The sequence below is a fragment of the Diabrotica virgifera genome, chromosome 1 (genome assembly GCF_917563875.1).
Source record: "Diabrotica virgifera virgifera chromosome 1, PGI_DIABVI_V3a".
NCBI classification, from domain to species: Eukaryota; Metazoa; Arthropoda; class Insecta; order Coleoptera; family Chrysomelidae; genus Diabrotica; species Diabrotica virgifera.
Genome location: NC_065443.1, coordinates 20,869,108 through 20,886,240, shown reverse-complemented (window position 1 = coordinate 20,886,240; position 17,133 = coordinate 20,869,108). Strand labels below are relative to the sequence as shown.

Genomic DNA, 17,133 nt, shown 5'->3' with positions numbered 1-17,133 from the left:
TCCCGAATTTGCCATTCCAACAGATACCTATTTTACTACATATAAAGAATGCGACACCATAATGAATAGATCTTTTTATTGAATTGAATTGAATTTAATATTTTTTATCTACGACTGATACATAATATATGTATTATACTTGTGGTGTTTGCAATATAATGCCATATAATAATCCCTTAGGGATTAATAATGCGGGATTAATAGCTATTAATCCCTCTGGCACAACAATCACAAAATTCACCACGGAAACAAAATAATCAACCTCAAAAAGTGTCACTGTCAAACGAATAGTATATTTGACAGTTTGTGTTGAGATGGACGAAAATGAAGATACTATGAAAATACTATCGCTAAAGAGATAAACATTAATGTACCATCTTCTTGTTCTACAGCAATCGAGATCCCAAATATTTGTATTAAAAACTCTACTAAAGTTAATGATGATTCTCAACCAATTCAGTTTATTAATTGTACTATTACTAATTTTAATGTTTTTAACAAATAAAGTTGTTCATTAAAAATCTTAAATTAATTAATTTGTCGTAGATAAAGTAGAGTATACTACTCGCAATAATGGCTCTCATTCCCTCGGAATGTTACTCCCTCGCCGCTAACGCGGCTCGGTTCGTAAATATTCCTCGGGAATAATAGCCATCATTATTGACTCGTGGTATTCTTCTTCAGGTGCCATCTCCGCTACGGAGGTTGGCAATCATCATAGCTATTTTAATTTTTGAGGCAGTAGCTCTAAATAGTTGTTTCGAGCTGCATCCAAACCACTCTCTCAGGTTCTTCAACCATGAAATTCGTCTTCTTCCGATGCTTCTTCTGCCATCTATCTTTCCCTGCATTATGAGTCGTAGGATACCATACTTCTCGCCCCGCATCACATGTCCGAGATACTGTAGCTTCTTTTCTTTAATTGTAAGTTCAACTTCCTTTTCTTTACCTATTCTTCTCAGTACTTCATTGTTTGTAACTCTATCTACCCAGGAAACCCTCATAATTTTTCTATAGGTCCACATTTCAAAGGCGTTAAGTCGTCTCATTGTCTCTACATTTAACGTCCATGATTCCACTCCATAGTATAGAACACTGTAGACGTAACATTTTGTTAGGCGTACTTTAAGAGCTAATGTTAAATCTTTGCTACATAGGACCTTTTTCATTTTTATAAAATTAGAACGTGCTTTTTCGATTCTGACTTTTATTTCTGCAGTGTAGTCATTATTTTCTGTTATAAGTGTTCCTAGGTAAGTGTACTTTTTTACTCTTTCGATCTGCTGGCCCTCTACTATCAAGATTTCGTTAGTATTATGGTTGTTTTTACTAATTTTCATAAACTTCGTCTTTTTGATATTGAGAGAGAGTCCGTACTCCCTACTACACCTTACTATTTTACTCATGAGTCTTTGCAGGTCTTGTAAACTATCGGCTATTATTACTGTATCATCTGCATATCTGATGTTGTTAACTAAGACTCCATTTACTCTTATGCCGACTGTTTCATCTTCCAGAGTTTCTCGCATTACCTCTTCAGAATAAGCGTTAAATAATAGAGGTGATAGTATGCAGCCTTGCCTGACTCCTCTCTTTATTTCCATTTCTTCAGATGTTTCTTTTTCAATTCTTACTATTGCTCGCTGATTGTAATAGAGGTGTGTTATTAGTCTTAAATCTCTTTCATCTAGGTTTTTATTTTTTAGGATTTCCATGAGTCGATCATGTTTTACTTTATCAAACGCCTTATTGTAGTCTATAAAACAGACGTAAAGAGGATGGTTAACATCCAAACATCTCTGTGTCAGCACGTTGAAGGAGAATAATGCCTCTCTGGTACCCATACCATTGCGGAACCCATATTGAGTGACACTAATATCCAGCTCCAGTTTAGAGTGTATTCTGGCGTGGATAATTTTCAATAGAATTTTCAAGGTATGTGACATTAAGCTTATGGTTCGGTAGTCACTGCATTCTTTTGCATTCACCTTCTTTGGCAAACACACAAAGGCTGATGTCAACATTTCTCTAGGGATGATTCCAGTAGTATAGATAGCGTTGAACAGTTCTACTATTATGTCCAGGTTTTTCTCGTTGACCAACTTTATCAGCTCGCTAGGCAATTCATCTGGACCAGCAGATTTATTGGTTTTCATAGAGTTTATTGCCTGACTAACCTCTGATTTGGTTATCTCTGGGCCTACATCTCCCGTTTGGCTATCTACGGATGTACTAGCTTCTCTCTGGTCATGAAATAGTTCCTCGATATACTCTTTCCATCGTCGTAGTTTTCGTTTTGTCTCCATTATAATATTTCCATTTTTGTCGAGCAATATATTTGTGGTATAATCTACTATTATTGATGAATGTGAATTATGCGCACTTCCCCACTTATGCGCTATCCCTTATTACTTCATAAGAAGTTCACTCCTTCCCACTTATGAAGAAGTTCACTTTTTTAAGTTTATATTTTAGGTCATACACATATCAATCCCCTTTATCAACAGGTCCTGCCTATGTGTCTCTCTTTCTAGGTCTACCATATCTAATAGCTGGTGTTACGGCAGTTTTATAGAATTTTCCTTTCAGTTTCATTGGAAAATTTCTATCAAACAACATACCACTTGCTCCGTTCCACCTGATCCATCCCACAATAATTCTTTTTGAGGGAACGCTGCTCCTTGCTTTATAGGCAGTATTCAGCCTCTTCCACGAATGAGATCCTAGTTTGGATTGAGATGGAAACTAATTTACCGAAAATGAACGGTTGAAAGGAAGAAACATGTAAGGAGCTGAAACTTGATGAATACCCTGAAACTATTTCCTAAATTAAATCATTATAACTTTGTGATTGGTAACTTATAAAAAGAATTCACAGAAAGTACCCCGCACAAACCTTATGGAAATTAGGTCCCAGTGGCTTTAGTTCATACTTTGGGAAAATACTCTTTGAAGCATTGTGATGAAAAGTTCTCATGGGCACAACTCGATCGTAAGGTGGATTTTCAAGATATAGAGGTACAAACTCGGAAAATTATAAGATTTACTGGGTATTCCAATTCCCTGAGTTACTGGTTATCTGGCAACATGTAGAAGTTTGGATCAAAGAAAAGTACTAGTTAGTCTAGGATCTTTTCCTGGCTATCCAATGGCGAGCTTTACTTTTACCTTGACCTTCAACGGACGTCATCTTCTAGAGTTTCGAGGGTTTTCGGCATTAAATTGATATAAACAAATTACTCATGGATTTTTGGGATCGCTAAACACGAATATGCCATCAGAATTGACCTCCGGAGCACCTGGTGGCTCTAGGCCACCTGACTTGGGACATCATTTTCAAGGGACATCATCTTCTAGAGTTTCCAACTAATTTACCGAAAATGAACGGTTGAAAGAAGAAACATGTAAGGAGCTGAAACTTGATGAATACCCTGAAACTATTTCCTAAATTAAATCATTATAACTTTGTGATTGGTGACTTATAAAAACAGTTCACAGAAATTTATATTAAATTTTTATCATGGATATATTTTTATTCTAGCCTGCTAGGTATACTTATATAGAATTCTTTTCTGGAGAAAAAGTCTCATTATTAGTATCTTTAAATCTGACAAAACAATTGTTTTACATAGATTTTTATTATAGAATTTCGAATTTGAATGTATGAAAATTAATCCAATTTATAAAAAACAACAAAATTTAGAGAAAAATAGATTTGAGCTGAAAAATACTTTAATTAGAGTGGGTGTTATGTTTCAATAAATTTACTAAAAATTTATTGTGCTGACAAAATATTTCTAGACAAAAGTTAAAAATATTTTTACAGATATTTTTACAGGGTTGTATTTATAAGATAAATGAACTTTTCTTTTCAAAAGTAAGTCAAAATTGAACTTATTTATTTTATTAATATTTACGTTTGTGCCTATATTAAGTTTTTTTTAGATAAAATCCACAATGTGATATACATTTAACTTACTATTTTTATTGAGAATAATCCACAATTTTACTTTAAAATAAGTTTATTATGACGTTTGGATTGGCAATTCGGAAATCGTTCTCAAAATACAAATCATTAATAAATTAAAAGAGTCTTTTTATACAATATCCCAAATATTTAGGGATGACTATTAATCGTAACTTGCTCTAAAAAGTACATGTTGTGTTTATGCTAAATCGATATGAGGATTCAAATCTATAATTACTTGGGGACAATTTGAAAAAAATTCTGTTGATTTTGAATTTTGAGTTGTTTTATAGGTATTCAGATATGCCTGAATAGAAGAGGGGGTTTAGCCATTTCACTACCGCGCGGGCCAGTGCGTATTGGTAGTGGGTTAGGATGTGATATGGATAGGTACGAATTTGATGGAAAAGTTTGGTTAGGACATGACTTCTCCTTGGTAGGGGACTGCAGAGAAAATCAAGCCTTGCTTGAGGCAGGGTAGCGTCCCTTTAGCAGATCTGTCTTCTACCGGGGTCGTAGAAAAGTATCTACTTGCTACCTTGGGCTGACCGCAAAGGATAAAACACCTTTGAGCGGTGGGGTCGCCACATCCTAAAAATTGGATGCAAACAGCACAAAACAGAAATGCATGGAAAATACTAAGGGAGACCTATATCCAGCAGTGGATAGACCCGGGTTGAATGATGAAGATATGCTGGTTTCAAAACTGTATTTAGTTTTTCTCTACCACGTCGTTTTTCTCTGCCCCACAATATAGAATGGATCAAAGGAAGCATTATTGCTCTTCTATTTACTGACACTAACCTATTCCGATAGATGTGATTTGATCAGCAAGAGTTGAAATATTTAATACAGGATTTAGGACTATTTAGGACGATTTAGGATTATAAAAAGCTTCAGAAGTCTAAAGATTGCGAAAGAAAAACTTATTTAAAAAGGGAGCTAAGATATCCTTTTTTTATTCAAAAGAAAGTGCGTTTCTACAATACTTTTGAAGTGATAGTGGATTTGTGTATTGGCATAATAGTACGTAGTTTAATGGAAAATTTGAGTGTTTATCGATAGCTCAAATCGTAGCTTGAAGTGTGTTCTGCTCCACCATAGAAATTTATTTGGTTCAGTCCTGAAGGCCATTCAGTTAAGTTGAGTGAAAAAGAAGACATACAGAGAGTTATTAATCTATCGCAACATTACATACTCCAATGGATCATGACATGAAAGGCAGAATTTACAAATTCTAAAGCGACCGCAAAAATTCGCTGCAGAAACACAACCTGACACAGAGAGAACAAAAAGAATGCTAGAAACAGCAGAGATGAAACCTATTCGAAAAATCGATGGTAAGACACTATGGGATACAGCTAGAAAAATGCAGATATACGACGGATATGCAAGGTGGACAACGTTAATAACTGGATAAGAAAGAGAAGAGTAGAGCGGATCGACCACATAAGCCGAATGACAACAAATACAGTAGTAAGGACTGCGAGAGACAGTTCCCCAATAGGAAGAGGATCAGTGGGAAGACCTTGAAAACGACGGAGTGACAACTTACTGTAGGCACATTGAAAAAACAAAAAGAGTCATGACTATACAAAAGGAAGATTATTTTTTATAGAAATTGTTGAGACTGGCTAAATGGCTAATAGACCAGGGCGCATCTGTAAAAATATTAGTACATTTGGATGTTGAGGTGACTCATATTTTTTTGCAAAAATTGCTTGAAAATAATTCATATAATAATATTTGAGTTATCCTCCCACTCAAAAAGGTCCGGAACATTGTTTAAATAATCAAATGTCAAAAAATGAAGGAAACATTCGATTTTCTTTTTCGCTTTTTGATTATAACTTTAAAAGTATTTATTTTCAAGAAAAGTTGTACTGACATAAAAGTTGCGTAATTAAATTTGCTATAAAACAGGATTAGTTAAAAATTTTAAACATTGTCACCCTTGTTGCAAAATAGCAATAATTGCGAAAAAAACATACAAAAACAAGTATTCGCATTTTACGTTTTTCAACCATTTATGCTTCACCTAGGACCTTCATATTTCAACCAGGAAAACTTTATGATATAATAAATCAATACATTAAATTTCATTAAGATCGGTTTAGTTTATTTTGCAAAATATATTTTGCAAACCAGCTTTCGCAAAAAAAATTCATTTTTCAAAATATTGCAGGACTGAAAATAAATCAGACAGCAAGTTGAATTTTTTACGTATAGAAGAATACTGTACCTTTCATTTGCAATTTGCAAAATTAAAATCGGTTAACTACCACGGCGTCAGGAATTTTTTTAAATAAACATTAATTTTTGGTGCTACGCGCAGGACAGCGGATTGCTCTGATTGAGCATTCCAGCCTTTGATAATGATTGATAAATTTTAATTTTTAGTACATTTCGATATAAGTAAATAAATCTGTTTATTGCAAAATAAAAACACATACTCTGTCCTTTGAAATAACAATTGTTTAGTAAAAACTTTCTTTGTTCATATATTTTAACTTAGAGAATAAAAGTTTATTATTTTTAAACATATGCAATTGTTTAAACAATATTTCACAAACAATAATCAAATTAGTTTGATTTTTCTGGAATTAAAATATTAAAATACAACCAAATATAGAGTAAGAAAATAATATATTAGATAAAGATTGGAAGAAATTTTGGTGGAAATCAAGATGTCGCAGTGGCGGCTGGTCAGAGGAGGCAAGGGAGGCTTAGCCTCCCCATAAATTTTTGACACATGCTACTACTGTTTTGTTTACTTTGCTATTTTGCTTCTCGTTAGAGATATCGGAAAAAGTTATTTGAGCAAGTTGTTCCAAATAATGTTCTAACCCCACATACCAAATTTCATCACAAAATTCGCACTTTTAGTTTTTTCATTATTTGTAGTCAGGATCCTAAAACTGGAGCGGAGGATGCTGGCCGGAAAATCTCACTTGCTGATGCTCCGCGCAGCCCAGCAGCGTTTACGGAGACCCGGTCTCCTTAGAGCTGCATAAAGGCCCATTTATACATATCAGGGCCGTGTCCGTTCCGTGTTAAGACAGGACCCGGTCCAAAAATAAAACAATATGTACTCTTATGAGTATATTTATACATTGGCGTTTCCCGGGCGGGGCCCGTCCGGGCCGGGTCTGAAATTAATCCCAGCCGATATTTTTGATGAGGACAAAAAAAAGTTAATTTGATTTGTGATGAGGACACAAACGGCTATCCATTGCTGACAGATAAAGAAATCATTGAAATGGCAACAAAGGCGGACCAAACCTATTCGGAAGCTGACACAGTAGCTATATTGATGCTTGGACACAAGGAAGCTTGACTGTAGCTATATTGATGAACCTATTGTAACTGACAAAGATTTGCGTAAATAATCTAGAGAAGCTGCATCGCATATGCAATAATTCATCGAGTGGTATTCTCAACAAGAAGAAGCCAATAAAGTATATTGCATGATCTAATGCCGATTAAGAAATTCAGCCGTCGCAAAATATGAAGCAGCAGTAAAACAAACACAGATTTCAGAATATTTTAAATTGATTCGATTGTATGAACACAAATCCCTCTTATATTGTCAAACAAACCATACAAATGAAATTTGAGAGTTGTACTATGAATTTTTATTTTTTTTAATGTTCTGTTAACCGTCTTTTCGATTATCCGTCATACCCTTGGTCCGGTGCCCTGACGGATAATCGAGGTTCTACTGTATCTGTAATGCAAATAAAAATATCGGTAATTTACCGTGTTTTTGGATTCGCAGTAGGTCGCTTTTAGAATTAAAAAAATTCAGTTGAGCATCTTAAAAAATGTGAACCTTCAACCTGTATGGACTGCAAAAGTTCAAATCTGTATTTATTTTGATATGCATATCTACTTATAGAGATAGAATTTTTAACAAATAAACGACACAAACTTTGGTAATACACTTTTACAATTTGACTAACTATTTTTAAAATGATATGATATTATGAAATTATGAATTATGATGATAATATAAAATTAAATAAAAAATGGTCAAAAAAGTGGGGCCTTAAATTAGATTTTTTGGCATATTTTTTTTGCTAGTGCAAATTTGTCTAGATATTTTACAGTTAGGTATAGCCTCCCCTATGGTAAAAATCACGAGCCGCCACTGAAGATGTGTGAATCGAACACCGCTGTCCTGCGCGTAGCACCAAAAATTAATGTTTAATTAAAAAAATTCCTGACGCCGTGGTAGTTAACCGATTTTAATTTTGCAAATTGCAAATGAAAAGAACAGTATTCTTCTATATGTAAAAAAAATCAACTTGCTGTCTGCTTTATTTTCAGTCCTGCAACATTTAAAAAAAATGAATTTTTTTTGCGAAAGCTGGATTGCAAAATTTATTTTAATGAAATCCGATTACTGATCTTAATGAAATTTACAGTATTGTTTTATTATATCATAAAGTTTTTCTGGGTAAAACATGAAGGTCCTTAGTGTAGTATAACTGGTCGAAAATCGGAAAATGCGAATACTTGTTTTTATGGTTTTTTTCTCAATTATTCCTATTTTGCAACAAGGGTGACAATTTTTAAAATTTTTAACCAATCCTATATTTAAAGTTATATTTAAAAAACGAAGAAAAAAATCTAATTTTTTCTTAATTTTTTGACATTTTGATTATTTAAACAATGTTCCGGACCTTTTTGAGTGGGAGGATAACTCAATTATTATTATATGAGTTAATTCTAAGCAATTTCTGCAAAAAACTATGAGTCACCTCTCAACGTCCATCTCAAAACAGATGCGCCGTTGACTATAATGTTTACACAAAAAAAAAATGACAAAAAATTTTTTTTGCCCTTCTGCTCAACGTGTTTGAATATTCTATCCTTACCTATCTTTTATATTCCAAATTTATATGTTATAAGCGATTTCCAAGTAAAGAGCATACGTTTCTAATGGATCCGGTTCTGTTTGTCCTATAGATATTCTAACAAGAATTAATTATTAATTTAATTCTGTTTTATATAAAATAGTGTGATAACGTGCCAGCGGTCCAGTCGCGATTGTGAAATCTTCCATATCATTTCTTCGTAAGCGGACAATAAAAAATAGTGCGGTAGTTTTTTGGTGAATTGAAGCTTTTGTGATTATCGAGTGGATATAGCTACAAGGTAAGTTATCAATTAATTTTAAAATAGTAATTTACTATGGTATATAAATCACATAAAAATTAAAAAAATCAACGAGGAAAAAATTTTTTCCTGTAGTTGGCTGTATACCATTTATTACAAAAAACCATGAAATCCTTTATAAAAGGTATATTTGTTAAAATCCCTATACAGGGCTACATCATAAAACAAACAGAACTAGTTTTCAATCGGTTGACCGATCATCATCAGTGCTTCTTGAATCATACATGCTAACCACCAAAGTAAAAATATTAGGGTAAAAACCCTTTATAATTAATCCGTCATAGGAACATATAAAATTGATGTGACTTTACATATGGATGTACAAAATATCCAATGTTTCACGCTCGAGTTACCATTGAGCTAAATTTGACTTGTTCACATCATGGATGTGTAGAAGCAAGTGATATGTTTCAAGAAACACTGATGATGATCGGTCAACCGATTGAAAACTAGTTCTGTTTGTTTTATGATGTAGCCCTGTATAGAGATTTTAACAAAAATACGTTACATAAAAAGTATGTATGTTCTTTTACTTAAGACTAAGTTTTCAATGTAATAGCACATAAATTAACATCAAAAGATATTACTCTACATCCTACCAGATTGAAAACAATGGGAACCTTCTCTGGTAACACCTCCGAGGCTTCTACAATTTGCAAGCCATAACGGATGCTGAGACTAAGGAAGATAAGGGAATTTGACAATTTATAATTCACGTCTCATCTGCTTAGCGTGGTAAAGTTCCAACGAGAATGGTTCCCTTTGTACTCCAATCAGAGTAAACATGTAAATCAAAAATGAATAACCATTTTCAATTTCGTTGCAACACGAAACTAAAGCCGCATCAATATTCCAGTTCAATCAGAGAGTGAGCAAGCACCTCTACCGTTTTCAAAACTTATTAGTCTCTCATCAGGAGGCACATATGCTGCTCTCTCTGACCCAACTAGTCTTAATCAGAGAGTGCAGCATTTTCAATCTGGTTGGATGTAGAGTAACATTTTTGGATGTTGTTTTATGTGCTATTAGATTGAAAACTTAGTCTTTTGCTAGTAGTTGCCGCTAGGGCATCCCTGCCACTTCGTTCGTTGCGATCCGTCGCACTGCACGCCGGGGTTTGTCCTAGTTGGGTCAGAGAGAGCAGCATATGTGCCTCCTGATGAGAGACTAATAAGGTTCGAAACCGGTAGAGGTGCTTGTTGCACTCTCTGATTGAACTGGAATAATGATGCGACTGTAGTTTCGTATTGCAACGAAATTGAAAATGGTTATTCATTTTTGGTTCTTTTTCTTCTTTCTGTGTAGACATGTTATTCACCGTGCCTCCCATTAGTTGTCGGAACAGTTTCTCTCCGTCTTTACTACTCTTTTTGTTTTCAGTCAGCTTATATTTTCCATTCAGCGTTCTATTCTACTCCTTTATTTCTAACCCAGCCCCTGATGTTCTTCACCTTGTATCTCCGTCGTGTATCTATACTTCTAGCTCTCTACCACAGAGTCTTTCATACATGTCTAAAGGTTTTCATCTATGCTATTTCTAGCAATCTTTTTGTACTCTCTGTGTTACCCTTATTGGTATGATGACTATTTTGTAAATTCTGCCTTTCATTTCTTTTCCTGGTTTCATATTTGGTATTGATTTGGACAGAAGTCTCATATGGAGAAAACATCTGGACCAAGAGAAAGCAACTAGGTCTCCAATTCAGAAATATGTATTGGTTAATGAGCCGTTCATCAAAACTATCTCTGGATAATAAATTGCTACTCTATAAGGCAATACTTATGCCAATCTGGACATATGGGTTCTAACTATGGGGAACAGCCAGTCACTCCCAACATCGAAATCATCCAACGCTTCCAATCAAAAACCCTCAGAACCATCACTAATGCACCTTGGTACATCAACAACAGAATTATTCATCGATACCTTAAAATGAATATGGTACAAGAAGTCATCAAGAAACGTAGCGCTGCATACATTGATAAGTTGGAGGATCATGAAAGCCAGTTTGCACTTAACCTCCTAGACAATTCCCAAAAACAGCGTAGGTTAAAGAGGTTCAAACTCGCGTTCATTTAGAGTAAACGTGTGAACTAATTAGTTCTTTACTTTGATTTTACCAGTGGGTAAAATCCTTCTTGTTCTTAGTCAATGCATTACTTTTGTTTATTATTAAATTGTTTATTATTATTAAATTCCATCACTTGTTCTATTATCTGACCCTCCAGCTCTAATATCCTTAGTAGATTTGCTGTTATAATCATGCATTTGGGAAAATTAACATGTTAAATTTTCTTGCGATTATATTAAATTGGTGCAGCATCCGTTGTAAATCATCTTCACTTTAGAGATTAGTATTGCATCGTCTGCATAGCAGATTATTTTAAGTTGTTTTTCTCCTATTTTTTAGCTCTTACTTGTTTTAGTATTTCGTCCATGATCAGGTTGAACAATAGATAGAACCAGGGATCCCCAACTCATCCCATTGCCAGTTTAGATTGCGTCAGTTAGTTCTTCTTCTTCTTTACTTTTCTTATGTTGTTCTGTTAAATATTTTTGACCGTTTGATTATTGCTAAACGTATCTCCCTTGCGTACAATAAGTGGATAATGTCCTTTAATTCTCTCTATCAAATACCTTCTTAAGGTCCACGAAATACAAATACGCCGCCGGTTTGTTCTATTCTAATGATTTCTCTTGCACTTGCCTCATTATTAGACTTAAGCAAATATGCAAATTGCATATTTAGCATATTAGGCATAAAAGATGCAAAAATATCCAATTTTGCATATTTTTTATAAATGTGCATAACGTGCACATAATTTGAAATTTTGGTTGTATATAATATATTTTTATATGCATGTAACAAATAGCTTGGAAATCCCAATATTTAATTTTGTTTTATAATCTCTTGGTATTCAAATTTTTGTTATCGGAACTAATAAAAGATGGCGGATTATACATAATTTTGTCACGTTTTGTCCTTGATACAAGGGTTCCAAAATCTGCCAGTTTATATCACTAGGTAAAAATTTTTAGTTTGATGGTCCTTTTCACTTTTGTTGTAAAATAAGCCGTGAACACCTGTGTTCAGTCTCATTCATAAAATCAAACCATAGTTTCGTTCAGAAAACTATTACCCAATTGGATTCCTTCAAATTATTATTGCTAGACAGTACATTTTTAATAAAAGAATTTGAATCATTGTGTCAAAACGTTAAAGGTAATACATATTTGAAAGAAAACTTTCTAAACATTTTCCAGCCACCATGGAAAAAACAGTGGTTACCAGGTTCTTTCTGAAATGGTTCAAGTAGTAGTTTGAACATTATTTTCCGAACCACTTAATTTAGAGCAAACTATTATGGTGAATTTGAAAAATGCTCCAGTTACATCAGTTGATGCCGAAGGAAATTTTTCTATGTACTCAGATAGAAGCCATAATATGTTTCTGTTAGAAAAAAAAACAGCATTTGATAATTTTGTTGTTACCAAAATTCGAAATAATATCATTATTTGTTAAAATATTTAAATATTTAATTACATAAGCTTAGTTTATAAAATATATACACATGTGAAGATATTTTAAATATTTTTGTAAATTTAAAAAATGTTGTAAATATTTTTTTATTACATGCATATTTTCTAGATAAACTTGCATATTTTTGGGTAAAATACTGCATATTTATGCGCATATTTCATACCCTTTTATTTGCATATTTGCCTAAGTCTACTCATTATAAATGAGCATTGATATAAATAAAACCTTGTTGTTCTTGTGCTAGTGATATAATTTTATTCAGTTTGTTTGTTATCACCTTGTTTATTTCTTCATTTCGTGCACAAACCACTTATGTTGTTGTTTTGAAAGAATGTGTTAACAATCGCGCTATATCAAATGCTACTGCTAATTCAAGTATATCATGTCAGCTTCATTTCTAATTATAAAGCCTAGTCCTCCATGTATTACTTCATATCATGTTTTGGATTGACCCACATGTGCAATAAAATCGCCTCTTATAAGTTTCTCTTTTGATCCTCACTATGTCTCCTAATTCATCATATAATAAAGCTTTTTTCACTCTCACCCAGTTCTGTTTTAGGAACATACACACAGAACATTCAATACCTTTTAGCAAGTATTTTCACTGCATTTATTCTGTATATTACGTGTAATTCCGTCATTATACTATTATGTCGATGTCTCAGAAGCCAATCGGTGTAAGTCAATAAATGCTTAAAATGAGATAAGAAGATGTTTGTGAAAGTAGTGGCAGAAAAATAAGTAGTCATTAAAAATAAATAAACTATTTTTATTTATCATAATATAAGTATTATATCCAAAAATACAAACAAAGAAATTATAATATTATTATATAGGGTGTCCCAAAAGTAGTGAACGGTCGAATATTTCGCGAACTGAACATCGGATCGAAAAACTGAAAAATAAATGTTCAATCATTTTCAAAAATCTATCCAATGACACCAAACACCAACCCCCACTACACCCCCTGGAGGTGGGGTAGGGGGTAACTTTAAAATCTCAAATGGAAACCCCTAGTTTTTCTTGCAGATTTGGATTCGTTACGTAAAAGTAAGCAACTTTTATTCAAGACATTTTTTCGAACTGTGGATAGATGGCGCTATAATTGGGAAAAACGATTTATCCTGATACCATAGGTAAATTATAGAAACGGTCTAATATCTCGAGAAATACACTTCCAAATGAGAAACCAAAAAACAAGTTTTTAACATTTTTTGAAAACCTATCGATAAACACTAAAAGTGACCCTCCAACCCACCCCCTGGAGACGGGGTGGGGGGTAAATTTAAAATCTTAAATAGCAACCCCCACTTTTTATTGCAGATTCGAATTCGTCATGAAAAATTAAGCAACATTTATTCGAAACATTTTTTAAAATTGCTGATAGATGGCGCTAATAAATCCTATTTTTCCAATTAAAGCGCCATCTATCAACAATTCTAAAAAATGTTTCGAATAAATGTTGCTTAATTTTTCATGACGAATTCGAATCTGTAATAAAAAGTGGGGGTTGCTATTTAAGATTTTAAAGTTACCCCCCACCCCACCTCCAGGGGGTAGGTTGGAGGGTCGTGTTTAGTGTTATTCAATAGGTTTTCGAAAAGTATTAAAAACCTTTTTTTTGGTTTGTCATTTGGAAGTGTATTTCTCGAGATATTAGACCGTTTCGATAATTTACCAATGGTATCAGGATAAATGGCTTTTCTCAATTATAGCGCCATCTATCCACAGTTCAAAAAAATGTCTTGAATAAAAGTTGCTTACTTTTACGTAATGAATCCAAATCTGCAAGAAAAACTAGGGGTTTCCATTTGAGATTTTAAAGTTACCCTCCACCCCACCTCCAGGGGGTGTGCTGGGGGTTGGTGTTTGGTGTCATTGGATAGATTTTTGAAAATTATTGAAAACATATTTTTTTCAGTTTTTCGATCCGATGTTTAGTTCGCGAAATATTCGACCGTTCCACTACTTTTGGGACACTCTGTATATAACAATATGTGTTAAATCTCATAAGTCATTTTTAGGGAGAATGTGAGTTACACCGTTTGAATTCTGAGGTATCCATGTATCAATCTGCGTATACCTACCGTCTAATTCCTCAAATATTATCGCTTAATACGCCTTTTTAAATACCGCTTACCAGTGGCGGATTCACGGGGGGGGGGGATGGGGAAATCTCCACCAACAAAATCTCCAAAATTAAAGAAAAAAATTGTTGGAGAAAAAACATAAAAATAGATATATTATGTAGCTGACATGAAACAATAGACAGACAAATTCAACACAATAACCCACTAGTTAGGAAAATTAAGGGAACTTAACGCATATAAGTTATTATTTATGTCTTTTCCGTAGTTTAGGTTTATCTTTTTTATGTTTTTTGGTTCCCGTTTCATTGGAGGTTCCCCCAAGGCAAATTTGTAGATCCGCCACTGGCGCGTACCTATCGATTTTGCCAAAATCGTTAATTTGTTAACAAATTAATTTGTTAGCAAACATATAATTTGTTAACAAAGAAACCTGTCGGGTTTACTGATATAGTAGCTACTATATTTATTCACAAGGTTAATAAGAAAATTCTACAGAGTTATTCGGTGACAGTAGCAAAACATAAATTAGGTGTTTATCTCTTGAATAATAAAAATTTAAATACGCTTCTTTAACTAATAAATAAAATTACATAACCACATAAAGCAAGATTCCATTCTTCTTGGAAGATATATCTTTAATAATAAAATTTGTTTTTCCACAGTACAGAATATGCAGATTTTTTTTTCTATTAAACGCACATAAGATTCTTTGATTCTATATTGTGACGATTGTTTGACTGTGAAAGACATTCGATAAAATACAGCATGTAAAATTAATGCAGATGCTGAAAAATATAGGAATAGATGACAAAGATATTCGTGTCCTTAAAAAGTACTGGAATCAATCTGTTATCGTAAAAATTGGAAATAACTATGCCGATGAAATCTTCAATGTTTACTCGGACATTGTTCAATGTTTACTCGGACCAGTTATTTAAAAAGGCACTTGAGAGACAGCCACATGGAATAAAAATCAACGGAGAATTACTTAATGTGATTAGATGCGCAGACGATACAGTAATTCTGTCAGATAATATTTATGGTCTCCCAATTCTGCTTGATCGTATTCACGAGGTAGGTGAGAAAATGGGCATTAAAATAAACTCAAACAAAACCAAATTTTTAGTTTTTAGTCGTGACCCAGATCCAGATGCAGAGCTTCAATTAAAGGAGTTCAGGTTGAGAAGTTTCACGAAATGACATATTTGTGAACTGTGATAACGGACCAGCTAGATCCAGACATAGAAATGAAACGTAGAATGTCAATGACTAAAACTACTTTTATGAAAATGAAGTCATTTCTTTGCAATAATAATCTCAGTCTAGAACTAAGACCAAGCATGGTTAAGTGCTATGTTTGGTCTGCACTTTTGTATGGTGCAGAAGTGGGGACGCTAAAAGTATCGATCACGAACAGAGTTGAAGCATTGGAAATGTGGATTTATAGACGGATGCTGAAGATACCTTGGACAGTAAGAAAAACTAATGAAGAAGTACTAAGGAGGGCATCGGAAAATGTCTGATCTGGGACATAGTGAGAGGAAATCGATATAAAGTATTACAACTTGTGGTATATTATGAACCCTCTGTATAAATCATAATTTAAATATGATGTTATTAACCTTTAGGGTATTGAACATACATAAAAACAATAGCTTATAGTTTGTATCACATGTTTATTACGAGTGAACTTGAACTATATTTGTTATGGTTCAGATAGGTATAAAAACACGCTGAGCAATCAGTATGGATATAGATATACAAATAATTATTAGAAGTTAGTATGTAGTAAGGCGAGGCGCTATGAATCATTAATGTCATTGTTTAGATATTGGATACCAGTGAATAAAATATAATGTACAGTAAGACGTGTTTAGTCTTTTTAATTAATTAGAACCAGAAGGCAGTAACAACACACTATTTAATACATGGCTGATCCTGCAGATTAGAGGAGGTCTTCTGAAAGGAGCAGAGATGGCGGTAACAAATTGGAAACGGAGACGGCGAAGATGGACAGGAAACCCAGTGAGCGACAGTGTAAAGACAAAGTGGAAATAAAATGTAAGTAAGAATGTCTATCTTTATTAAAAATGCTTCCCTCGTTTTATATTATTATTGAACATTGAATATTTATCTTTGCTGATTTTTGAATAATTTATGAAGTATCGATTTTTTTTTAAGAATATCTATAAATTTTGAAATATGAAGTGATTTTTGAATTGAATATTTTTATAGAAGTTTATTATATATGCTATTCTTGAATTTTTATTGAATTTTGAATTGTTATTAAATTTATTTGAAAAATCTCTATCCGATTTCGATTTTTAGTACGGTTATTTTTAAATATTGT

General features: G+C 33.4%; 1 protein-coding gene across 1 annotated transcript in view; it reads left to right on the top strand.

The window, feature by feature from the left end:
• The first annotated feature begins 8,972 nt into the window (after window positions 1-8,972).
• The window catches only part of LOC114324610 (hemocyte protein-glutamine gamma-glutamyltransferase-like), a 68,414-nt gene continuing 60,253 nt past the window's right edge, over window positions 8,973-17,133 (top strand). The window contains exon 1 of the mRNA XM_028272477.2: window positions 8,973-9,127. The gene's annotated coding sequence lies outside the window, so the exon portion shown is untranslated. The remainder of the gene's footprint in view (window positions 9,128-17,133) is intronic.